Here is a 24,995-nt window from a genome sequence, read left to right as displayed (position 1 = left end):
GTTGGAGATCACGACCCTCTGGGCCGTGACCTCCAGAGGGTCCACGGGCAAATGTGTCCCGCCCACAGCGAGCCCCCTCTCCACGGCCAGGTGGACCGCCTGCTCGGTCCTCAGAAAAAATACGGCCTTCCCGTACATCCGGGCCGCAGCGACTATGGCCAGTGGGCCGACCACACTAGCCATAGCCTTGCTGCAGGCCTCGATGGTCATATTGGGGTGGGGATAGGCCTTGACCCCCAGGCGTTTCGTCAGGTGCCTGAAGGGGGTGTGGTTTGCAGCCGGGGCTGGGCCAGCCGAGCCTAAGGCAGCGGCTACCCCGGCGTAGGTGCGGCTGGGCCCCGCGACCTTCGGGCTCGCCATCCTCTGCCGCCGGGCGGTGGAGGTTGCTGGGGGGGGTCCCAGGCAACGACTGTGGAGACCTGCCTCAGGTGGCAACAGCGGTGGAGGCAGGCCTCAGGCGAGTCCCAGGTAGGCCCTCGGTCGCAGCGGTGTGGGGCAGACCTGTTGGGGAGGGTCCCCAAGGCAAGTCCCAGGCAGCCCCAAAATTGAGTCCCAGGCAGCAGATGTAGAAGCAGGCCTCAGGCAACAGCAGTAGTGGAAAGTAGGCCTCCGGCAAGTCCTGGGCAGGCCCTCGGTCGCAGCAGTTGTGGGGCAGACCTGTTGGGGAGGATCCCCAAGGAAAGTCCCAGGCAGCCCCAAAATCGAGCCCAAGGCAGCAGCGGTGGAGGTAGGCCTCAGGCAACAGCAACAGTGGTGGTGGAGGTCCCAGGGAGGGGCCCCAAGGCGAGTCCCAGGCAGCGCTGGTGGAGGTAGGCCTCAGGCAGCAGCAGTGGAGGCAGGCCTCTTCTCAGGCCACAACAGCAGCAGTGGTGGTGGAGGTCCTGGGGAGGGGCCCCAAGGCAAGCCCCAGGCAGCAGCAGGGAGGCAGGCCCCAAGCAGCAACAGGGAGAGTCCTCGTATGTGTTCACACAGAGAGAGTCACAGTCCTACACTGATCTGATATCTCCACACAATGGGGGGAAAACACCCGAGTGACCAGTGACAAGCACTGCCCTTCAAACCACAGGGCAATGCTGTGTGAGCAAAACAGTGAAGGGGAGGGTAGGGACTAAATCAAAATAGAGTTGGAAAAACTACAGTTTATTTATTTTTTTTTTTTACTTTTTTGTTCTAAAAACAAACAAACAAAGGAAGGCAATGTCTCCAGTTAAGCGAACTTCTCCCCACAGCACACTGACTGTGACCAGCCAGCTTGGAGTCAGTGCACTTGACCTGAGGAGATTAAAAGTCTCTTAGTAGTTTTTTTTTCTTTCTTTTTTTTAAGGAAACACTCAAGTGGCAAAAAACTACAGTTTATTTTTTCTTTTTTTTTTTCTGTGTGTGTGCAGGTGTGAGACACAGTGAAAGACACAAAGTGCACAAATCTTTATTCAATTTCCACCACCAGGAAGATATGAAAACACCCGAGTGGCCAGTGACAAGCACTGCCCTTCAAACCACAGGGCAATGTTGTGTGATCAAAACAGTGAAGGGGAGGGTAGGGACTAAATCAAAATAGAGTTGGAGGGAGAAATGATGCACTCCACTCCCTGCGGCGCCCACCTCTCCCTGAACGACTCCAGGGTGTCGGTGGACACCGCGTGCTCCTTCTCCAAGGACACCCGGGCTCTAACGTAACCCCGGAAGAGGGGCAGGCAGTCGGCCCTAACGACCCCCTCCACGGCCCGCTGCCTGGACCTGTTGATGGCCAGTTTGGCCAGGCCCAGGAGCAGACCCACGAGGAGGTCCTCGGACCTGCCCTCCCTCCTCCGTACCGGGTGCCCGAAGATCAGGAGCGTGGGACTGAAGTGCAGCCAGAAACAGAGGAGAAGGTTTTTCAGAAAATCAAAAAGGGAGTGCAAACGCCCACACCCAATATATACATGGTCCACGGACTCCACAGCGCCACAGAACAAGCAGTTGGGCTGGGAGTCCGTGAACCACCGCAATCTGCGGTTGCAGGGGACTGCTGCGTGCAGCACCCTCCACCCCAGATCCCCGAGAGAAAGGGGGAGGACTCCCGCGTAGAGAGCCCTCCACTGGGGATCCCCACCGCCCGGTGGCAAATGGGCACGCCAAGGCGTGTCCGGACGGTGGATGAGGGAGAAGAGGTGGACGGTGTGCAGCAGCAGTCGATACAGGGCCCTCCTTTTTATGTCCCTGAAAGAAACAAAATTAAAATTCCGGAGGCGGCTCAGGTTGTGGGGCACAGGCTCCCGCGGGAAGTACGGGACCCTGGGGCCAATGTGAAATTCCGTCCGGGCCGGGGTGAGCGCGGACGGGATCCCACCGCACACCTGAGCGTCCTCCAACAGGTGCACTACGTCGGGTCCGAGCACCGCCGTTTTAAGGCGTCGGATGGCGGTGGCCACGTACCGGACGTCTACCGCTGCCCTGCTCGCTATGTCCTGCGGCAGCGTCCAGCCCAGGCCCCCGGCACCCAGCACGTCCCCGACCCTGGTCGCCCTCGCCGCCACGGCCCTCCCCTCCGACAGCCACTCGAACCCGCGAGTACGGAGGTGCGGATTCCTGAGCAACGGCTCCCTGACGACAGCCGCTACTCCAGCCGGAGGGTAGGCGCGACGCGATTCGACCATGTTCCAGACAGTGATCAGGTCCTGGTAAAAGACAGGCAGCACCTTGAGGGCGACCTCCAAACCGTCGCGGTCGACGAACAGGAGCTGCGTGTCGTAGTTGAGGTTACGCACCTGGCGGAAAAAATACGTCGCCAGGGCGCACCACCTAGGAGGAGGCTCGACGTAAAGGTATCGCCGCAAGGTCTGAAGGCGGAACGTCGCGACCTGGGTGCGGACGCACACCAGCGACTGACCGCCCTCCTCGATAGGGAGACTCAGAACCTGCGCGGCGACCCAGTGCATCTTTTTGTCCCAGAAGAAGTCGACCAACGTTCTCTGGATGTCAGCGACAAAGCCAGGAGGAGGGACCAAAGTGACCAGCCGGTACCACAGCATGGCGGCCACCAGCTGGTTTATGACCAGCACTCGACTCCTGTAAGATAGCACTCGGAGCAGTCCTGTCCAGCGGCCTAGGCGAGCCGAGACTTTGGCCTCCAGCTCCTGCCAGTTGGCCGGCCAGGATTCCTCAGCCGGGCTGAGGTAGACCCCCAGGTAGAGGAGATGGGTGGTACTCCAGCTGAACCCCCGTAACTCCTCCGGCAGAGAGTCCACCCGCCACGGACCGACCAGTAGTCCGGAACACTTGGCCCAGTTGATCCTGGCGGAAGACGCCGCCGAGTACACGGCCTGGCACTCGCGCATCCTCCCCAGGTCAGCCGGGTCGGTGAAAGTGAGGAGCACGTCGTCGGCGTAGGCCGAGAGGGCCACCCCCGTGCCCGCGCCGCGCGGAACCAGCCCCGACAACCTCCTCCGCAAGAGGCGCAGGAAAGGCTCCACGCACAGGGAATACAGCTGGCCGGACAGGGGGCAGCCTTGACGCACTCCTCTCCCGAAGCGAAGGGGCGCCGTCAGGGACCCGTTAACTTTAACCAGACACTCTGCGGCGGCGTACAAAAGTCGGATCCGGGCGACGAACCGCGTCCCGAACCCGAACGCCCGCAGAGTCCCGAGCAGGTACTCGTGATCGACCCTGTCGAACGCCTTCTCCTGGTCGAGAGACAGGAAGGCGCTCGGCAGACCAGCCCGTCGACAGAAATGGATCAGGTCCCGGACCAGGTGGACGTTGTCGTGTATCCTCCGGCCCGGGACCGTGTAGGACTGGTCCGGGTGAATCATGTGGGCCAGCACGGAAGCCAGGCGAGAAGACAACACCCTGGCGAAGATTTTGTAGTCCGTGCCGAGGAGGGAGACCGGACGCCAGTTCTTCAGAGAACGAAGGTCCCCCTTCTTCGGCAGCAGGACGATGACCGCCCTGCGCCAAGAAAGGGGCAGCTGTCCGGCATTTAGACACTCCCCCAGGACCCGTGCGTAGTCGTTCCCCAGGACGTCCCAGAACGCCCTGAAGAACTCCACAGTCAGCCCGTCCAGCCCCGGGGTTTTGCCCCTCGAGAGCCGGTCGAGGGCGCCGGTCAGCTCCTCTAAAGTGACGGGAGCGTCGAGCCTTCCGGCGTCCTCCGGGCCGAGCTGCGGCAGGTCCTCCCACAGAACTCTGCGAGCGTCCTCGCTGGACGGATCCGGAGAGAACAGAGCCGTGTAATAGTTTCGGACGTGGGCCCTGACGCCCTCCGGATCCGAGACGAGGGACCCGTCGTCGGCCAGCAGCACAAGGAGCTGCTGACGGGTGCCGCGCCTTTTTTCCAGCGAGTAGAAGAAGGGGGAGCCGCGGTCCAGGTCCCGCAGGAGCTGGATCCGCGACCTCACGTACGCGCCCCGAGCCCCGACGAGCTGCAGGTCCCGGAGCGCGGCCTTCTTCTCTTCGTACACCCCGCGCAGGGCCGGGTCCGCGTCGGGCTGACCGAGGCGTGACTCCAGGTCGAGCATCTCCCTCTCCAACTCCGCGATCCTGGATTTCCGCCTCTTGGTCGACCCCCTCGCGTACTCCTGACAGAAGACGCGGACGTGAGCCTTGCCCACGTCCCACCATAGCCTCAGGGAGGGGAAGCTTCCCCGCTTCCTTCTCCAGCCGGCCCAGAAACGACGAAACGAGTCCCGGAACCGCTCGTCCTCCAGCAGCAGGTTGTTAAAGTGCCAGTACGCGGAGCCGAGCTTGGCGCCGAACGGAAGGAGTTCCGCCCACACCAGGTGATGGTCCGTGCACGACACCTGCCGCGTGGAGGCCTTCGGAAAACAGGAGGCGTACGCCCGCGAAACGTACAGGCGGTCGATTCTGGACGCTCCGACCCCAGGCCTCACGAAGGTGAAGGCGACGGAGTCGGGATGGAGATTCCGCCAGACGTCCACCAGGTCGAAGGACTTGACCAAGTCCCCCAACCTCTTCCCCGACGCGCAGCCAGTGCGGGCACCGCCGTGGTCCCTGCCCTCGAGGACGCAGTTAAAATCTCCCCCGAGGACGACGCACTGGTTCTCGTCGATGGAAGCCAGATGAGCGGACAGTTCTTGAAAGAAGCTCGCTTGCCTCGGCCCGGCCAGGGGAGCGTATACGTTCACCAAGTGAAGCACCGCGCCCCCCAGCCGAACCGTCAGGTGAAGCAAACGGCCTGGCACCGGCTCCCTGACCCCCAAGATCTCGGGCTGAAAATGCGGGGCCAACAGGATAGCCACCCCGCCAGATCTGCGGGTGAGGTGACTCATGTAGACCCCCCCTCGCCACTCCAGGAGCCAAGTGGCTTCGTCTCCCGGGGTAGTGTGGGTTTCTTGCAGGAAGCACACCGCATACCTCCCGTCCCGAAGGACCGAGAGGGTCTGGAATCTGCGCTGTGACTCCCTGCTGCCGTTGATGTTGAGGCTGGCTATAGTAGTCTCCATGTCGGAAGCGTTGTGCTACCACCACCAGTACACAAAAACAAATACAGTTACTGGGAGGACGAGGGAGGGGCACAGGAGTCCCTCGCCCTCACCAGGAGTGCCCCCAGGAAGTTCCTGACTCGCTTTCGCTCGTTGACGCCGAGCCCGGGCGCCTGGTGAGCAGCGTGGGCCGACCAATAAACTTTCTCAAAAGAGCTCCAGCGGTCGAGCGCCAGTTGGGCTCTATCCCGGCGACCTCGAGTTTCCTCGACAAATTCCCGGAGTTCCTCGAGGGGGATGAGGGGGAGACCGGCGGGGGGCACCTGGGACTCAAAAACGTCACTGCAGACGGAGTCCGCGTCGTCCCCGGTGTCCGCCACCGACCCCGAACCCTCCTCCGGGAGGTCGCCCTCGGTCGCCGACCCCTCCCCCACCGAGAGGATGGGGGCTGGTCCGGCGCCGCCAACCGGCCTCGAACCCCCGGCGACCCCACCCCCAGGGTCACCGGCGGTACCTTCCTCGGCGCACCCCGTCCCGGAGCGCCCCGAGTTCGGGTCGTCGGGCGGCGGAGGCTCGGGGCCCCGTTCTCCTCCCGACACCGGGACGCCTGGCTCCTCGGGGAAAAGGTCATCCCCCAGGAAAAGGTCGTCCCCCAGGGCCAAGGCACCCGGAAAAACAGTCTGGGAGGGAGGAGCGGGGATAACACCTACCTCCCCTCCGCCGCTCGGCGACCCAGTAAAGGGACCTTTGTCATCACCCGCACCGCTGCCCTCGTGGTTGTCAAAGTCCCCCCCAGGGGCCAGTGGAGTCGAGGCAGCAGGAAGCCCTGCTGCAGCCCCTGGGGGCTTTGGCAGGTCAGGCCGCGGTGCGGGATCGTCGGAGGGTCCCGTGGGCCCGTCCCCTGGAGAGGGGCAGCGCCGCCGGCGTGCTGCAGGACTGTCTCTCCCCTCCAAGGGCCAGCCCCTCTTCCCCAGAGAGACAGGGGGGGATTTATGGGCCTTTCCCTCCCCGCCCGCCTCGGTGGTCATGGGGCTTGAGGCCCCTCCCCCCAGCCTTTCCCGGAATACGATTGGCTGGGGGAAGGCAGGGGGCGTGGCCAGGGTGGGGAGGGTCAGCCGTGTCACTTCCTGCCCCGCCCCTGGTTTATCAGGTGATGGCGGGCGGGGCAGGGGCCCAGTTCCCTCTCCGGGGCCTGGAGACACGGTGGCTGCGGGAGGTCGAGCAGCGGTGGTCCCCCCGAGGTCAGTGCCAGGGTGTGGCTGGGCGGGGCAGGGCTCGGGCTCGGGCTCGGGGTCCCCGGGGCCAGGTGTTGCAGGGCCTGGGGCAGGCGTCGCAGCCCCAGGGGTTTCTCCGTCGGGGCGGGGGGTAGATGTGGGGTCAGGGTCCGGTACGGGTTCGGGGGATTGGGGGTCAGGGTTCCCGCGCCGGGGCGACGCTGGCACGGCCGCAGGGGCATCGTCGTGCCGGGGCGGGGCAGGTCGTGGGCTGGGTGTCGGGGATGGGGATAGGGTGGTCTCCCCGTGGGCGGGCCTGACGCGTCGCGCCTTCCTGAGCGCCTTCCGGCCGGCTGGACGCTCACCCCCCTCCCTGCCGGAGGCTGGAGGATCAGAAGCCTCCGGCTCAGGCTCCGGTGCCGGGGCCTGCGGTGTTGACTTTGGGGGAGGGGGAGTGGGTGCGGCGGCACCACCATCAGCCGTTGGCGCGGGCTGGGCAGCCTTCTGGGTGGGGCAGTTTCTTCTAATGTGCCCCACCTCGCGGCACAGGTGGCACCGCACGCCGTCCGCCGTCCAGAAGGCGCGGTAGGCCGCGCCCTCGTGGGCGAGGGTAAATGAGCCCTCGGTGACCTCCTCCCGGGCCAGGCAAATGAACACCTGGCGTCGGAAGGAGTAAATGTGCCGGAGGGCGGGGTCCTTCAGACCGAGCAGGAGCGGCTGGATCCCTGACCGGATTTCCCCCAAGGTGGTGAGGTGGGGGAGAAGGAGCTCGCTGGCAATAAAGGGCGGGACGTTGGAGATCACGACCCTCTGGGCCGTAACCTCCAGAGGGTCGACGGGCAAATGTGTCCCGCCCACAGCGAGCCCCCTCTCCACGGCCAGGTGGACCGCCTGCTCGGTCTTTAGGAAAAATACGGCCTTCCCGTACATCCGGGCCGCAGCGACTATGGCCAGTGGGCCGACCACACTAGCCATGGCCTTGCTGCAGGCCTCGATGGTCATATTGGGGTGGGGATAGGCCTTGACCCCCAGGCGTTTCGTCAGGTGCCTGAAGGGGGTGTGGTTTACAGCCGGGGCTGGGCCAGCCGAGCCCAAGGCAGCGGCTACCCCGGCGTAGGTGCGGCTGGGCCCCGCGACCTTCGGGCTCGCCATCCTCTGCCGCCGGGTGGTGGAGGTTGCTGGGGGGGGTCCCAGGCAACGACTGTGGAGACCTGCCTCAGGTGGCAACAGCGGTGGAGGCAGGCCTCAGGCGAGTCCCAGGTAGGCCCTCGGTCGCAGCGGTGTGGGGCAGACCTGTTGGGGAGGGTCCCCAAGGCAAGTCCCAGGCAGCCCCAAAATTGAGTCCCAGGCAGCAGATGTAGAGGGAGGCCTCAGGCAACAGCAGTGGTGGAAAGTAGGCCTCCGGCAAGTCCTGGGCAGGCCCTCGGTCGCAGCAGTTGTGGGGGGCAGGCCTGTTGGGGAGTGTCCCCAAGGCAAGTCCCCGGCAGCGGTGGCGGAAGGCAGGCCTCTGGCAAGTCCCGGGCAGTTCCTCCAGTCACAGCAGTGGTGGGGGCGGCCTGTTGGGGAGGATCCCCAAGGAAAGTCCCAGGCAGCCCCAAAATCGAGCCCAAGGCAGCAGCGGTGGAGGTAGGCCTCAGGCAACAGCAACAGTGGTGGTGGAGGTCCCGGGGAGGGGCCCCAAGGCGAGTCCCAGGCAGCGCTGGTGGAGGTAGGCCTCGGGCAGCAGCAGCAGTGGAGGCAGGCCTCTTCTCAGGCCACAACAGCAGCAGTGGTGGAGGTCCTGGGGAGGGGCCCCCAAGGCAAGTCCCAGGCAGTGATGGTGGAGGTAGGCCTCGGGCAGCAGCAGCAGTGGAGGCAGGCCTCTTCTCAGGCCACAACAGCAGCAGTGGTGGTGGAGGTCCTGGGGAGGGGCCCCAAGGCAAGCCCCAGGCAGCAGCAGGGAGGCAGGCCCCAAGCAGCAACAGGGAGAGTCCTCGTATGTGTTCACACAGAGAGAGTCACAGTCCTACACTGATCTGATATCTCCACACAATGGGGGGAAAACACCCGAGTGGCCAGTGACAAGCACTGCCCTTCAAACCACAGGGCAATGCTGTGTGAGCAAAACAGTGAAGGGGAGGGTAGGGACTAAATCAAAATAGAGTTGGAAAAACTACAGTTTATTTATTTTTTTTTTTTACTTTTTTGTTCTAAAAACAAACAAACAAAGGAAGGCAATGTCTCCAGTTAAGCGAACTTCTCCCCACAGCACACTGACTGTGACCAGCCAGCTTGGAGTCAGTGCACTTGACCTGAGGAGATTAAAAGTCTCTTAGTAGTTTTTTTTTCTTTCTTTTTTTTAAGGAAACACTCAAGTGGCAAAAAACTACAGTGTTTTTTTTTTTTTTTTTTTTTTTTTTTTTTTAAACTAAGGAGACTCTGAATCTCCTGTTTATATTTTTTTTTTTTTCTTTTTCTTTTTTTTTTTTCTTTTTTTTTTTTTTTTTTTTTATTAACCCCCACACTACCGCCTAAGTGCGGTAGTGCTTATTTTTTTCCCCAGCACCCATGGTGTGTGTGTGCAGGTGTGAGACACAGTGAAAGACACAAAGTGCACAAATCTTTATTCAATTTCCACCACCAGGAAGATATGAAAAACACCTGCGTGGCCAGTGACAAGCACTGCCCTTCAAACCACAGGGCAATGCTGTGTGATCAAAACAGTGAAGGGGAGGGTAAGGACTAAATCAAAATAGAGTTGGAGGGAGAAATGATGCACTCCACTCCCTGCGGCGCCCACCTCTCCCTGAACGACTCCAGGGTGTCGGTGGACACCGCGTGCTCCTTCTCCAAGGACACCCGGGCTCTAACGTAACCCCGGAAGAGGGGCAGGCAGTCGGCCCTAACGACCCCCTCCACGGCCCGCTGCCTGGACCTGTTGATGGCCAGTTTGGCCAGGCCCAGGAGCAGACCCACGAGGAGGTCCTCGGACCTGCCCTCCCTCCTCCGTACCGGGTGCCCGAAGATCAGGAGCGTGGGACTGAAGTGCAGCCAGAAACAGAGGAGAAGGTTTTTCAGAAAATCAAAAAGGGAGTGCAAACGCCCACACCCAACATATACATGGTCCACGGACTCCACAGCGCCACAGAACAAGCAGTTGGGCTGGGAGTCCGTGAACCACCGCAATCTGCGGTTGCAGGGGACTGCTGCGTGCAGCACCCTCCACCCCAGATCCCCGAGAGAAAGGGGGAGGACTCCCGCGTAGAGAGCCCTCCACTGGGGATCTCCACCGCCCGGAGGCAAATGGGCACGCCAAGGCGTGTCCGGACGGTGGATGAGGGAGAAGAGGTGGACGGTGTGCAGCAGCAGTCGATACAGGGCCCTCCTTTTTATGTCCCTGAAAGAAACAAAATTAAAATTCCGGAGGCGGCTCAGGTTGTGGGGCACGGGCTCCCGCGGGAAGTACGGGACCTTGGGGCCAATGTGAAATTCCGTCCGGGCCGGGGTGAGCGCGGACGGGATCCCACCGCACACCTGAGCGTCCTCCAACCGGTGCACTACGTCGGGTCCGAGCACCGCCGTTTTAAGGCGTCGGATGGCGGTGGCCACGTACCGGACGTCTACCGCTGCCCTGCTCGCTATGTCCTGCGGCAGCGTCCAGCCCAGGCCCCCGGCACCCAGCACGTCCCCGACCCTGGTCGCCCTCGCCGCCACGGCCCTCCCCTCCGACAGCCACTCGAACCCGCGAGTACGGAGGTGCGGATTCCTGAGCAACGGCTCCCTGACGACAGCCGCTACTCCAGCCGGAGGGTAGGCGCGACGCGATTCGACCATGTTCCAGACAGTGATCAGGTCCTGGTAAAAGACAGGCAGCACCTTGAGGGCGACCTCCAAACCGTCGCGGTCGACGAACAGGAGCTGCGTGTCGTAGTTGAGGTTACGCACCTGGCGGAAAAAATACGTCGCCAGGGCGCACCACCTAGGAGGAGGCTCGACGTAAAGGTATCGCCGCAAGGTCTGAAGGCGGAACGTCGCGACCTGGGTGCGGACGCACACCAGCGACTGACCGCCCTCCTCGATAGGGAGACTCAGAACCTGCGCGGCGACCCAGTGCATCTTTTTGTCCCAGAAGAAGTCGACCAACGTTCTCTGGATGTCAGCGACAAAGCCAGGAGGAGGGACCAAAGTGACCAGCCGGTACCACAGCATGGCGGCCACCAGCTGGTTTATGACCAGCACTCGACTCCTGTAAGATAGCACTCGGAGCAGTCCTGTCCAGCGGCCCAGGCGAGCCGAGACTTTGGCCTCCAGCTCCTGCCAGTTGGCCGGCCAGGATTCCTCAGCCGGGCTGAGGTAGACCCCCAGGTAGAGGAGATGGGTGGTACTCCAGCTGAACCCCCGTAACTCCTCCGGCAGAGAGTCCACCCGCCACGGGCCGACCAGTAGTCCGGAACACTTGGCCCAGTTGATCCTGGCGGAAGACGCCGCAGAGTACACGGCCTGGCACTCGCGCATCCTCCCCAGGTCAGCCGGGTCGGTGAAAGTGAGGAGCACGTCGTCGGCGTAGGCCGAGAGGGCCACCCCCGTGCCCGCGCCGCGCAGAACCAGCCCCGACAACCTCCTCCGCAAGAGGCGCAGGAAAGGCTCCACGCACAGGGAATACAGCTGGCCGGACAGGGGGCAGCCTTGACGCACTCCTCTCCCGAAGCGAAGGGGCGCCGTCAGGGACCCGTTAACTTTAACCAGACACTCTGCGGCGGCGTACAAAAGTCGGATCCGGGCGACGAACCGCGTCCCGAACCCGAACGCCCGCAGAGTCCCGAGCAGGTACTCGTGATCGACCCTGTCGAACGCCTTCTCCTGGTCGAGAGACAGGAAGGCGCTCGGCAGACCAGCCCGTCGACAGAAATGGATCAGGTCCCGGACCAGGTGGACGTTGTCGTGTATCCTCCGGCCCGGGACCGTGTAGGACTGGTCCGGGTGAATCAAGTGGGCCAGCACGGAAGCCAGGCGAGAAGACAACACCCTGGCGAAGATTTGTAGTCCGTGCCGAGGAGGGAGACCGGACGCCAGTTCTTCAAAGAACGAAGGTCCCCCTTCTTCGGCAGCAGGACGATGACCGCCCTGCGCCAAGAAAGGGGCAGCTGTCCGGCATTTAGACACTCCCCCAGGACCTGTGCGTAGTCGTTCCCCAGGACGTCCCAGAACGCCCTGAAGAACTCCACAGTCAGCCCGTCCAGCCCCGGGGTTTTGCCCCTCGAGAGCCGGTCGAGGGCGCCGGTCAGCTCCTCTAAAGTGACGGGAGCGTCGAGCCTTCCGGCGTCCTCCGGGCCGAGCTGCGGCAGGTCCTCCCACAGAACTCTGCGAGCGTCCTCGCTGGACGGATCCGGAGAGAACAGAGCCGTGTAATAGTTTCGGACGTGGGCCCTGACGCCCTCCGGATCCGAGACGAGGGACCCGTCGTCGGCCAGCAGCACAAGGAGCTGCTGACGGGTGCCGCGCCTTTTTTCCAGCGAGTAGAAGAAGGGGGAGCCGCGGTCCAGGTCCTGCAGGAGCTGGATCCGCGACCTCACGTACGCGCCCCGAGCCCCGACGAGCTGCAGGTCCCGGAGCGCGGCCTTCTTCTCTTCGTACACCCCGCGCAGGGCCGGGTCCGCGTCGGGCTGACCGAGGCGTGACTCCAGGTCGAGCATCTCCCTCTCCAACTCCGCGATCCTGGATTTCCGCCTCTTGGTCGACCCCCTCGCGTACTCCTGACAGAAGACGCGGACGTGAGCCTTGCCCACGTCCCACCATAGCCTCAGGGAGGGGAAGCTTCCCCGCTTCCTTCTCCAGCCGGCCCAGAAACGACGAAACGAGTCCCGGAACCGCTCGTCCTCCAGCAGCAGGTTGTTAAAGTGCCAGTACGCGGAGCCGAGCCTGGCGCCGAACGGAAGGAGTTCCGCCCACACCAGGTGATGGTCCGTGCACGACACCTGCCGCGTGGAGGCCTTCGGAAAACAGGAGGCGTACGCCCGCGAAACGTACAGGCGGTCGATTCTGGACGCTCCGACCCCAGGCCTCACGAAGGTGAAGGCGACGGAGTCGGGATGGAGAGTCCGCCAGACGTCCACCAGGTCGAAGGACTTGACCAAGTCCCCCAACCTCTTCCCCGACGCGCAGCCAGTGCGGGCACCGCCGTGGTCCCTGCCCTCGAGGACGCAGTTAAAATCTCCCCCGAGGACGACGCACTGGTTCTCGTCGATGGAAGCCAGATGAGCGGACAGTTCTTGAAAGAAGCTCGCTTGCCTCGGCCCGGCCAGGGGAGCGTATACGTTCACCAAGTGAAGCACCGCGCCCCCCAGCCGAACCGTCAGGTGAAGCAAACGGCCTGGCACCGGCTCCCTGACCCCCAAGATCTCGGGCTGAAAATGCGGGGCCAACAGGATAGCCACCCCGCCAGATCTGCGGGTGAGGTGACTCATGTAGACCCCCCCTCGCCACTCCAGGAGCCAGGTGGCTTCGTCTCCCGGGGCAGTGTGGGTTTCTTGCAGGAAGCACACCGCATACCTCCCGTCCCGAAGGACCGAGAGGGTCTGGAATCTGCGCTGTGACTCCCTGCTGCCGTTGATGTTGAGGCTGGCTATAGTAGTCTCCATGTCGGAAGCGTTGTGCTACCACCACCAGTACACAAAAACAAATACAGTTACTGGGAGGACGAGGGAGGGGCACAGGAGTCCCTCGCCCCCACCAGGAGTGCCCCCAGGAAGTTCCTGACTCGCTTTCGCTCGTTGACGCCGAGCCCAGGCGCCTGGTGAGCAGCGTGGGCCGACCAATAAACTTTCTCAAAAGAGCTCCAGCGGTCGAGCGCCAGTTGGGCTCTATCCCGGCGACCTCGAGTTTCCTCGACAAATTCCCGGAGTTCCCCGAGGGGGATGAGGGGGAGACCGGCGGGGGGCACCTGGGACTCAAAAACGTCACTGCAGACGGAGTCCGCGTCGTCCCCGGTGTCCGCCACCGACCCCGAACCCTCCTCCGGGAGGTCGCCCTCGGTCGCCGACCCCTCCCCCACCGAGAGGATGGGGGCTGGTCCGGCGCCGCCAACCGGCCTCGAACCCCCGGCGACCCCACCCCCAGGGTCACCGGCGGTACCTTCCTCGGCGCACCCCGTCCCGGAGCGCCCCGAGTTCGGGTCGTCGGGCGGCGGAGGCTCGGGGCCCCGCTCTCCTCCCGACACCGGGACGCCTGGCTCCTCGGGGAAAAGGTCATCCCCCAGGAAAAGGTCGTCCCCCAGGGCCAAGGCACCCGGAAAAACAGTCTGGGAGGGAGGAGCGGGGATAACACCTACCTCCCCTCCGCCGCTCGGTGACCCAGTAAAGGGTCCATTGTCATCACCCGCACCGCGGCCCTCGTGGTTGTCAAAGTCCCCCCCAGGGGCCAGTGGAGTCGAGGCAGCAGGAAGCCCTGCTGCAGCCCCTGGGGGCTTCGGCAGGCCAGGCCGCGGTGCGGGATCGTTGGAGGGTCCCGTGGGCCCGTCCCCTGGAGAGGGGCAGCGCCGCCGGCGTGCTGCAGGACTGTCTCTCCCCTCCAAGGGCCAGCCCCTCTTCCCCAGAGAGACAGGGGGGGATTTATGGGCCTTTCCCTCCCCGCCCGCCTCGGTGGTCATGGGGCTTGAGGCCCCTCCCCCCAGCCTTTCCCGGAATACGATTGGCTGGGGGAAGGCAGGGGGCGTGGCCAGGGCGGGGAGGGTCAGCCGTGTCACTTCCTGCCCCGCCCCTGGTTTATCAGGTGATGGCGGGCGGGGCAGGGGCCCAGTTCCCTCTCCGGGGCCTGGAGACACGGTGGCTGCGGGAGGTCGAGCAGCGGTGGTCCCCCCGAGGTCAGTGCCAGGGTGTGGCTGGGCGGGGCAGGGCTCGGGCTCGGGCTCGGGGTCCCCGGGGCCAGGTGTTGCAGGGCCTGGGGCAGGCGTCGCAGCCCCAGGGGTTTCTCCGTCGGGGCGGGGGGTAGATGTGGGGTCAGGGTCCGGTACGGGTTCGGGGGATTGGGGGTCAGGGTTCCCGCGCCGGGGCGACGCTGGCACGGCCGCAGGGGCATCGTCGTGCCGGGGCGGGGCAGGTCGTGGGCTGGGTGTCGGGGATGGGGATAGGGTGGTCTCCCCGTGGGCGGGCCTGACGCGTCGCGCCTTCCTGAGCGCCTTCCGGCCGGCTGGACGCTCACCCCCCTCCCTGCCGGAGGCTGGAGGATCAGAAGCCTCCGGCTCAGGCTCCGGTGCCGGGGCCTGCGGTGTTGACTTTGGGGGAGGGGGAGTGGGTGCGGCGGCACCACCATCAGCCGTTGGCGCGGGCTGGGCAGCCTTCTGGGTGGGGCAGTTTCTTCTAATGTGCCCCACCTCGCGGCACAGGTGGCACCGCACGCCGTCCGCCGTCCAGAAGGCGCGGTAGGCCGCGCCCTCGTGGGCGAGGGTAAATGAGCCCTCGGTGACCTCCTCCCGGGCCAGGCAAATGAACACCTGGCGTCGGAAGGAGTAAATGTGCCGGAGGGCGGGGTCCTTCAGACCGAGCAGGAGCGGCTGGATCCCTGACCGGATTTCCCCCAAGGTGGTGAGGTGGGGGAGAAGGAGCTCGCTGGCAATAAAGGGCGGGACGTTGGAGATCACGACCCTCTGGGCCGTAACCTCCAGAGGGTCGACGGGCAAATGTGTCCCGCCCACAGCGAGCCCCCTCTCCACGGCCAGGTGGACCGCCTGCTCGGTCTTTAGGAAAAATACGGCCTTCCCGTACATCCGGGCCGCAGCGACTATGGCCAGTGGGCCGACCACACTAGCCATGGCCTTGCTGCAGGCCTCGATGGTCATATTGGGGTGGGGATAGGCCTTGACCCCCAGGCGTTTCGTCAGGTGCCTGAAGGGGGTGTGGTTTACAGCCGGGGCTGGGCCAGCCGAGCCCAAGGCAGCGGCTACCCCGGCGTAGGTGCGGCTGGGCCCCGCGACCTTCGGGCTCGCCATCCTCTGCCGCCGGGTGGTGGAGGTTGCTGGGGGGGGTCCCAGGCAACGACTGTGGAGACCTGCCTCAGGTGGCAACAGCGGTGGAGGCAGGCCTCAGGCGAGTCCCAGGTAGGCCCTCGGTCGCAGCGGTGTGGGGCAGACCTGTTGGGGAGGGTCCCCAAGGCAAGTCCCAGGCAGCCCCAAAATTGAGTCCCAGGCAGCAGATGTAGAGGGAGGCCTCAGGCAACAGCAGTGGTGGAAAGTAGGCCTCCGGCAAGTCCTGGGCAGGCCCTCGGTCGCAGCAGTTGTGGGGGGCAGGCCTGTTGGGGAGTGTCCCCAAGGCAAGTCCCCGGCAGCGGTGGCGGAAGGCAGGCCTCTGGCAAGTCCCGGGCAGTTCCTCCAGTCACAGCAGTGGTGGGGGCGGCCTGTTGGGGAGGATCCCCAAGGAAAGTCCCAGGCAGCCCCAAAATCGAGCCCAAGGCAGCAGCGGTGGAGGTAGGCCTCAGGCAACAGCAACAGTGGTGGTGGAGGTCCCGGGGAGGGGCCCCAAGGCGAGTCCCAGGCAGCGCTGGTGGAGGTAGGCCTCGGGCAGCAGCAGCAGTGGAGGCAGGCCTCTTCTCAGGCCACAACAGCAGCAGTGGTGGTGGAGGTCCTGGGGAGGGGCCCCAAGGCAAGCCCCAGGCAGCAGCAGGGAGGCAGGCCCCAAGCAGCAACAGGGAGAGTCCTCGTATGTGTTCACACAGAGAGAGTCACAGTCCTACACTGATCTGATATCTCCACACAATGGGGGGAAAACACCCGAGTGGCCAGTGACAAGCACTGCCCTTCAAACCACAGGGCAATGCTGTGTGAGCAAAACAGTGAAGGGGAGGGTAGGGACTAAATCAAAATAGAGTTGGAAAAACTACAGTTTATTTATTTTTTTTTTTTACTTTTTTGTTCTAAAAACAAACAAACAAAGGAAGGCAATGTCTCCAGTTAAGCGAACTTCTCCCCACAGCACACTGACTGTGACCAGCCAGCTTGGAGTCAGTGCACTTGACCTGAGGAGATTAAAAGTCTCTTAGTAGTTTTTTTTTCTTTCTTTTTTTTAAGGAAACACTCAAGTGGCAAAAAACTACAGTTTATTTTTTTTTTTTTTTTTTTTTTTTTTTTTTTTTTTCTTTCCAGTATTAACAGGAGACTTAGAGTCTGTTTAGCTGACTGGCTGGTTTATTTTTTTTTTTTTTTTTTTTTTTTTTTTTAAATTAACCCCCACACTACCGCCTAAGTGCGGTAGTGCTTATTTTTTTCCCCAGCACCCATGGTGTGTGTGTGCAGGTGTGAGACACAGTGAAAAGACACAAAGTGCACGAATCTTTATTCAATTTCCACCACCAGGAAGATATGAAAACACCCGAGTGGCCAGTGACAAGCACTGCCCTTCAAACCACAGGGCAATGTTGTGTGAGCAAAACAGTGAAGGGGAGGGTAGGGACTAAATCAAAATAGAGTTGGAGGGAGAAATGATGCACTCCACTCCCTGCGGCGCCCACCTCTCCCTGAACGACTCCAGGGTGTCGGTGGACACCGCGTGCTCCTTCTCCAAGGACACCCGGGCTCTAACGTAACCCCGGAAGAGGGGCAGGCAGTCGGCCCTAACGACCCCCTCCACGGCCCGCTGCCTGGACCTGTTGATGGCCAGTTTGGCCAGGCCCAGGAGCAGACCCACGAGGAGGTCCTCGGACCTGCCCTCCCTCCTCCGTACCGGGTGCCCGAAGATCAGGAGCGTGGGACTGAAGTGCAGCCAGAAACAGAGGAGAAGGTTTTTGAGGAAATCAAAAAGGGAGTGCAAACGCCCACACCCAATATATACATGGTCCACGGACTCCACAGCGCCACAGAACAAGCAGTTGGGCTGGGAGTCCGTGAACCACCGCAATCTGCGGTTGCAGGGGACTGCTGCGTGCAGCACCCTCCACCCCAGATCCCCGAGAGAAAGGGGGAGGACTCCCGCGTAGAGAGCCCTCCACTGGGGATCCCCACCGCCCGGTGGCAAATGGGCACGCCAAGGCGTGTCCGGACGGTGGATGAGGGAGAAGAGGTGGACGGTGTGCAGCAGCAGTCGATACAGGGCCCTCCTTTTTATGTCCCTGAAAGAAACAAAATTAAAATTCCGGAGGCGGCTCAGGTTGTGGGGCACAGGCTCCCGCGGGAAGTACGGGACCCTGGGGCCAATGTGAAATTCCGTCCGGGCCGGGGTGAGCGCGGACGGGATCCCACCGCACACCTGAGCGTCCTCCAACAGGTGCACTACGTCGGGTCCGAGCACCGCCGTTTTAAGGCGTCGGATGGCGGTGGCCACGTACCGGACGTCTACCGCTGCCCTGCTCGCTATGTCCTGCGGCAGCGTCCAGCCCAGGCCCCCGGCACCCAGCACGTCCCCGACCCTGGTCGCCCTCGCCGCCACGGCCCTCCCCTCCGACAGCCACTCGAACCCGCGAGTACGGAGGTGCGGATTCCTGAGCAACGGCTCCCTGACGACAGCCGCTACTCCAGCCGGAGGGTAGGCGCGACGCGATTCGACCATGTTCCAGACAGTGATCAGGTCCTGGTAAAAGACAGGCAGCACCTTGAGGGCGACCTCCAAACCGTCGCGGTCGACGAACAGGAGCTGCGTGTCGTAGTTGAGGTTACGCACCTGGCGGAAAAAATACGTCGCCAGGGCGCACCACCTAGGAGGAGGCTCGACGTAAAGGTATCGCCGCAAGGTCTGAAGGCGGAACGTCGCGACCTGGGTGCGGACGCACACCAGCGACTGACCGCCCTCCTCGATAGGGAGACTCAGAACCTGCGCGGCGACCCAGTGCATCTTTTTGTCCCAGAAGAAGTCGACCAACGTTCTCTGGATGTCAGCGACAAAGCCAGGAGGAGGGACCAAAGTGACCAGCCGGTACCACAGCATGGCGGCCACCAGCTGGTTTATGACCAGCACTCGACTCCTGTAAGATAGCACTCGGAGCAGTCCTGTCCAGCGGCCTAGGCGAGCCGAGACTTTGGCCTCCAGCTCCTGCCAGTTGGCCGGCCAGGATTCCTCAGCCGGGCTGAGGTAGACCCCCAGGTAGAGGAGATGGGTGGTACTCCAGCTGAACCCCCGTAACTCCTCCGGCAGAGAGTCCACCCGCCACGGACCGACCAGTAGTCCGGAACACTTGGCCCAGTTGATCCTGGCGGAAGACGCCGCCGAGTACACGGCCTGGCACTCGCGCATCCTCCCCAGGTCAGCCGGGTCGGTGAAAGTGAGGAGCACGTCGTCGGCGTAGGCCGAGAGGGCCACCCCCGTGCCCGCGCCGCGCGGAACCAGCCCCGACAACCTCCTCCGCAAGAGGCGCAGGAAAGGCTCCACGCACAGGGAATACAGCTGGCCGGACAGGGGGCAGCCTTGACGCACTCCTCTCCCGAAGCGAAGGGGCGCCGTCAGGGACCCGTTAACTTTAACCAGACACTCTGCGGCGGCGTACAAAAGTCGGATCCGGGCGACGAACCGCGTCCCGAACCCGAACGCCCGCAGAGTCCCGAGCAGGTACTCGTGATCGACCCTGTCGAACGCCTTCTCCTGGTCGAGAGACAGGAAGGCGCTCGGCAGACCAGCCCGTCGACAGAAATGGATCAGGTCCCGGACCAGGTGGACGTTGTCGTGTATCCTCCGGCCCGGGACCGTGTAGGACTGGTCCGGGTGAATCATGTGGGCCAGCACGGAAGCCAGGCGAGAAGACAACACCCTGGCGAAAATTTTGTAGTCCGTGCCGAGGAGGGAGACCGGACGCCAGTTCTTCAGAGAACGAAGGTCCCCCTTCTTCGGCAGCAGGACGATGACCGCCCTGCGCCAAGAAAGGGGCAGCTGTCCGGCATTTAGACACTCCCCCAGGACCCGTGCGTAGTCGTTCCCCAGGACGTCCCAGAACGCCCTGAAGAACTCCACAGTCAGCCCGTCCAGCCCCGGGGTTTTGCCCCTCGAGAGCCGGTCGAGGGCGCCGGTCAGCTCCTCTAAAGTGACGGGAGCGTCGAGCCTTCCGGCGTCCTCCGGGCCGAGCTGCGGCAGGTCCTCCCACAGAACTCTGCGAGCGTCCTCGCTGGACGGATCCGGAGAGAACAGAGCCGTGTAATAGTTTCGGACGTGGGCCCTGACGCCCTCCGGATCCGAGACGAGGGACCCGTCGTCGGCCAGCAGCACAAGGAGCTGCTGACGGGTGCCGCGCCTTTTTTCCAGCGAGTAGAAGAAGGGGGAGCCGCGGTCCAGGTCCCGCAGGAGCTGGATCCGCGACCTCACGTACGCGCCCCGAGCCCCGACGAGCTGCAGGTCCCGGAGCGCGGCCTTCTTCTCTTCGTACACCCCGCGCAGGGCCGGGTCCGCGTCGGGCTGACCGAGGCGTGACTCCAGGTCGAGCATCTCCCTCTCCAACTCCGCGATCCTGGATTTCCGCCTCTTGGTCGACCCCCTCGCGTACTCCTGACAGAAGACGCGGACGTGAGCCTTGCCCACGTCCCACCATAGCCTCAGGGAGGGGAAGCTTCCCCGCTTCCTTCTCCAGCCGGCCCAGAAACGACGAAACGAGTCCCGGAACCGCTCGTCCTCCAGCAGCAGGTTGTTAAAGTGCCAGTACGCGGAGCCGAGCTTGGCGCCGAACGGAAGGAGTTCCGCCCACACCAGGTGATGGTCCGTGCACGACACCTGCCGCGTGGAGGCCTTCGGAAAACAGGAGGCGTACGCCCGCGAAACGTACAGGCGGTCGATTCTGGACGCTCCGACCCCAGGCCTCACGAAGGTGAAGGCGACGGAGTCGGGATGGAGATTCCGCCAGACGTCCACCAGGTCGAAGGACTTGACCAAGTCCCCCAACCTCTTCCCCGACGCGCAGCCAGTGCGGGCACCGCCGTGGTCCCTGCCCTCGAGGACGCAGTTAAAATCTCCCCCGAGGACGACGCACTGGTTCTCGTCGATGGAAGCCAGATGAGCGGACAGTTCTTGAAAGAAGCTCGCTTGCCTCGGCCCGGCCAGGGGAGCGTATACGTTCACCAAGTGAAGCACCGCGCCCCCCAGCCGAACCGTCAGGTGAAGCAAACGGCCTGGCACCGGCTCCCTGACCCCCAAGATCTCGGGCTGAAAATGCGGGGCCAACAGGATAGCCACCCCGCCAGATCTGCGGGTGAGGTGACTCATATAGACCCCCCCTCGCCACTCCAGGAGCCAAGTGGCTTCGTCTCCCGGGGTAGTGTGGGTTTCTTGCAGGAAGCACACCGCATACCTCCCGTCCCGAAGGACCGAGAGGGTCTGGAATCTGCGCTGTGACTCCCTGCTGCCGTTGATGTTGAGGCTGGCTATAGTAGTCTCCATGTCGGAAGCGTTGTGCTACCACCACCAGTACACAAAAACAAATACAGTTACTGGGAGGACGAGGGAGGGGCACAGGAGTCCCTCGCCCTCACCAGGAGTGCCCCCAGGAAGTTCCTGACTCGCTTTCGCTCGTTGACGCCGAGCCCGGGCGCCTGGTGAGCAGCGTGGGCCGACCAATAAACTTTCTCAAAAGAGCTCCAGCGGTCGAGCGCCAGTTGGGCTCTATCCCGGCGACCTCGAGTTTCCTCGACAAATTCCCGGAGTTCCTCGAGGGGGATGAGGGGGAGACCGGCGGGGGGCACCTGGGACTCAAAAACGTCACTGCAGACGGAGTCCGCGTCGTCCCCGGTGTCCGCCACCGACCCCGAACCCTCCTCCGGGAGGTCGCCCTCGGTCGCCGACCCCTCCCCCACCGAGAGGATGGGGGCTGGTCCGGCGCCGCCAACCGGCCTCGAACCCCCGGCGACCCCACCCCCAGGGTCACCGGCGGTACCTTCCTCGGCGCACCCCGTCCCGGAGCGCCCCGAGTTCGGGTCGTCGGGCGGCGGAGGCTCGGGGCCCCGTTCTCCTCCCGACACCGGGACGCCTGGCTCCTCGGGGAAAAGGTCATCCCCCAGGAAAAGGTCGTCCCCCAGGGCCAAGGCACCCGGAAAAACAGTCTGGGAGGGAGGAGCGGGGATAACACCTACCTCCCCTCCGCCGCTCGGCGACCCAGTAAAGGGACCTTTGTCATCACCCGCACCGCTGCCCTCGTGGTTGTCAAAGTCCCCCCCAGGGGCCAGTGGAGTCGAGGCAGCAGGAAGCCCTGCTGCAGCCCCTGGGGGCTTTGGCAGGTCAGGCCGCGGTGCGGGATCGTCGGAGGGTCCCGTGGGCCCGTCCCCTGGAGAGGGGCAGCGCCGCCGGCGTGCTGCAGGACTGTCTCTCCCCTCCAAGGGCCAGCCCCTCTTCCCCAGAGAGACAGGGGGGGATTTATGGGCCTTTCCCTCCCCGCCCGCCTCGGTGGTCATGGGGCTTGAGGCCCCTCCCCCCAGCCTTTCCCGGAATACGATTGGCTGGGGGAAGGCAGGGGGCGTGGCCAGGGTGGGGAGGGTCAGCCGTGTCACTTCCTGCCCCGCCCCTGGTTTATCAGGTGATGGCGGGCGGGGCAGGGGCCCAGTTCCCTCTCCGGGGCCTGGAGACACGGTGGCTGCGGGAGGTCGAGCAGCGGTGGTCCCCCCGAGGTCAGTGCCAGGGTGTGGCTGGGCGGGGCAGGGCTCGGGCTCGGGCTCGGGGTCCCCGGGGCCAGGTGTTGCAGGGCCTGGGGCAGGCGTCGCAGCCCCAGGGGTTTCTCCGTCGGGGCGGGGGGTAGATGTGGGGTCAGGGTCCGGTACGGGTTCGGGGGATTGGGGGTCAGGGTTCCCGCGCCGGGGCGACGCTGGCACGGCCGCAGGGGCATCGTCGTGCCGGGGCGGGGCAGGTCGTGGGCTGGGTGTCGGGGATGGGGATAGGGTGGTCTCCCCGTGGGCGGGCCTGACGCGTCGCGCCTTCCTGAGCGCCTTCCGGCCGGCTGGACGCTCACCCCCCTCCCTGCCGGAGGCTGGAGGATCAGAAGCCTCCGGCTCAGGCTCCGGTGCCGGGGCCTGCGGTGTTGACTTTGGGGGAGGGGGAGTGGGTGCGGCGGCACCACCATCAGCCGTTGGCGCGGGCTGGGCAGCCTTCTGGGTGGGGCAGTTTCTTCTAATGTGCCCCACCTCGCGGCACAGGTGGCACCGCACGCCGTCCGCCGTCCAGAAGGCGCGGTAGGCCGCGCCCTCGTGGGCGAGGGTAAATGAGCCCTCGGTGACCTCCTCCCGGGCCAGGCAAATGAACACCTGGCGTCGGAAGGAGTAAATGTGCCGGAGGGCGGGGTCCTTCAGACCGAGCAGGAGCGGCTGGATCCCTGACCGGATTTCCCCCAAGGTGGTGAGGTGGGGGAGAAGGAGCTCGCTGGCAATAAAGGGCGGGACGTTGGAGATCACGACCCTCTGGGCCGTAACCTCCAGAGGGTCGACGGGCAAATGTGTCCCGCCCACAGCGAGCCCCCTCTCCACGGCCAGGTGGACCGCCTGCTCGGTCTTTAGGAAAAATACGGCCTTCCCGTACATCCGGGCCGCAGCGACTATGGCCAGTGGGCCGACCACACTAGCCATGGCCTTGCTGCAGGCCTCGATGGTCATATTGGGGTGGGGATAGGCCTTGACCCCCAGGCGTTTCGTCAGGTGCCTGAAGGGGGTGTGGTTTACAGCCGGGGCTGGGCCAGCCGAGCCCAAGGCAGCGGCTACCCCGGCGTAGGTGCGGCTGGGCCCCGCGACCTTCGGGCTCGCCATCCTCTGCCGCCGGGTGGTGGAGGTTGCTGGGGGGGGTCCCAGGCAACGACTGTGGAGACCTGCCTCAGGTGGCAACAGCGGTGGAGGCAGGCCTCAGGCGAGTCCCAGGTAGGCCCTCGGTCGCAGCGGTGTGGGGCAGACCTGTTGGGGAGGGTCCCCAAGGCAAGTCCCAGGCAGCCCCAAAATTGAGTCCCAGGCAGCAGATGTAGAGGGAGGCCTCAGGCAACAGCAGTGGTGGAAAGTAGGCCTCCGGCAAGTCCTGGGCAGGCCCTCGGTCGCAGCAGTTGTGGGGGGCAGGCCTGTTGGGGAGTGTCCCCAAGGCAAGTCCCCGGCAGCGGTGGCGGAAGGCAGGCCTCTGGCAAGTCCCGGGCAGTTCCTCCAGTCACAGCAGTGGTGGGGGCGGCCTGTTGGGGAGGATCCCCAAGGAAAGTCCCAGGCAGCCCCAAAATCGAGCCCAAGGCAGCAGCGGTGGAGGTAGGCCTCAGGCAACAGCAACAGTGGTGGTGGAGGTCCCGGGGAGGGGCCCCAAGGCGAGTCCCAGGCAGCGCTGGTGGAGGTAGGCCTCGGGCAGCAGCAGCAGTGGAGGCAGGCCTCTTCTCAGGCCACAACAGCAGCAGTGGTGGAGGTCCTGGGGAGGGGCCCCCAAGGCAAGTCCCAGGCAGTGATGGTGGAGGTAGGCCTCGGGCAGCAGCAGCAGTGGAGGCAGGCCTCTTCTCAGGCCACAACAGCAGCAGTGGTGGTGGAGGTCCTGGGGAGGGGCCCCAAGGCAAGCCCCAGGCAGCAGCAGGGAGGCAGGCCCCAAGCAGCAACAGGGAGAGTCCTCGTATGTGTTCACACAGAGAGAGTCACAGTCCTACACTGATCTGATATCTCCACACAATGGGGGGAAAACACCCGAGTGGCCAGTGACAAGCACTGCCCTTCAAACCACAGGGCAATGCTGTGTGAGCAAAACAGTGAAGGGGAGGGTAGGGACTAAATCAAAATAGAGTTGGAAAAACTACAGTTTATTTATTTTTTTTTTTTACTTTTTTGTTCTAAAAACAAACAAACAAAGGAAGGCAATGTCTCCAGTTAAGCGAACTTCTCCCCACAGCACACTGACTGTGACCAGCCAGCTTGGAGTCAGTGCACTTGACCTGAGGAGATTAAAAGTCTCTTAGTAGTTTTTTTTTCTTTCTTTTTTTTAAGGAAACACTCAAGTGGCAAAAAACTACAGTGTTTTTTTTTTTTTTTTTTTTTTTTTTTTAAACTAAGGAGACTCTGAATCTCCTGTTTATATTTTTTTTTTTTTCTTTTTCTTTTTTCTTTTTTTTTTTTTTTTTTTTTATTAACCCCCACACTACCGCCTAAGTGCGGTAGTGCTTATTTTTTTCCCCAGCACCCATGGTGTGTGTGTGCAGGTGTGAGACACAGTGAAAGACACAAAGTGCACAAATCTTTATTCAATTTCCACCACCAGGAAGATATGAAAAACACCTGCGTGGCCAGTGACAAGCACTGCCCTTCAAACCACAGGGCAATGCTGTGTGATCAAAACAGTGAAGGGGAGGGTAAGGACTAAATCAAAATAGAGTTGGAGGGAGAAATGATGCACTCCACTCCCTGCGGCGCCCACCTCTCCCTGAACGACTCCAGGGTGTCGGTGGACACCGCGTGCTCCTTCTCCAAGGACACCCGGGCTCTAACGTAACCCCGGAA

The sequence above is a fragment of the Chiloscyllium punctatum genome, chromosome 30 (genome assembly GCF_047496795.1).
Source record: "Chiloscyllium punctatum isolate Juve2018m chromosome 30, sChiPun1.3, whole genome shotgun sequence".
Lineage (NCBI taxonomy): Eukaryota > Metazoa > Chordata > Chondrichthyes > Orectolobiformes > Hemiscylliidae > Chiloscyllium > Chiloscyllium punctatum.
The sequence above is the reverse complement of the archived record's forward strand: the minus strand, read 5'-3'. Positions refer to the sequence as shown.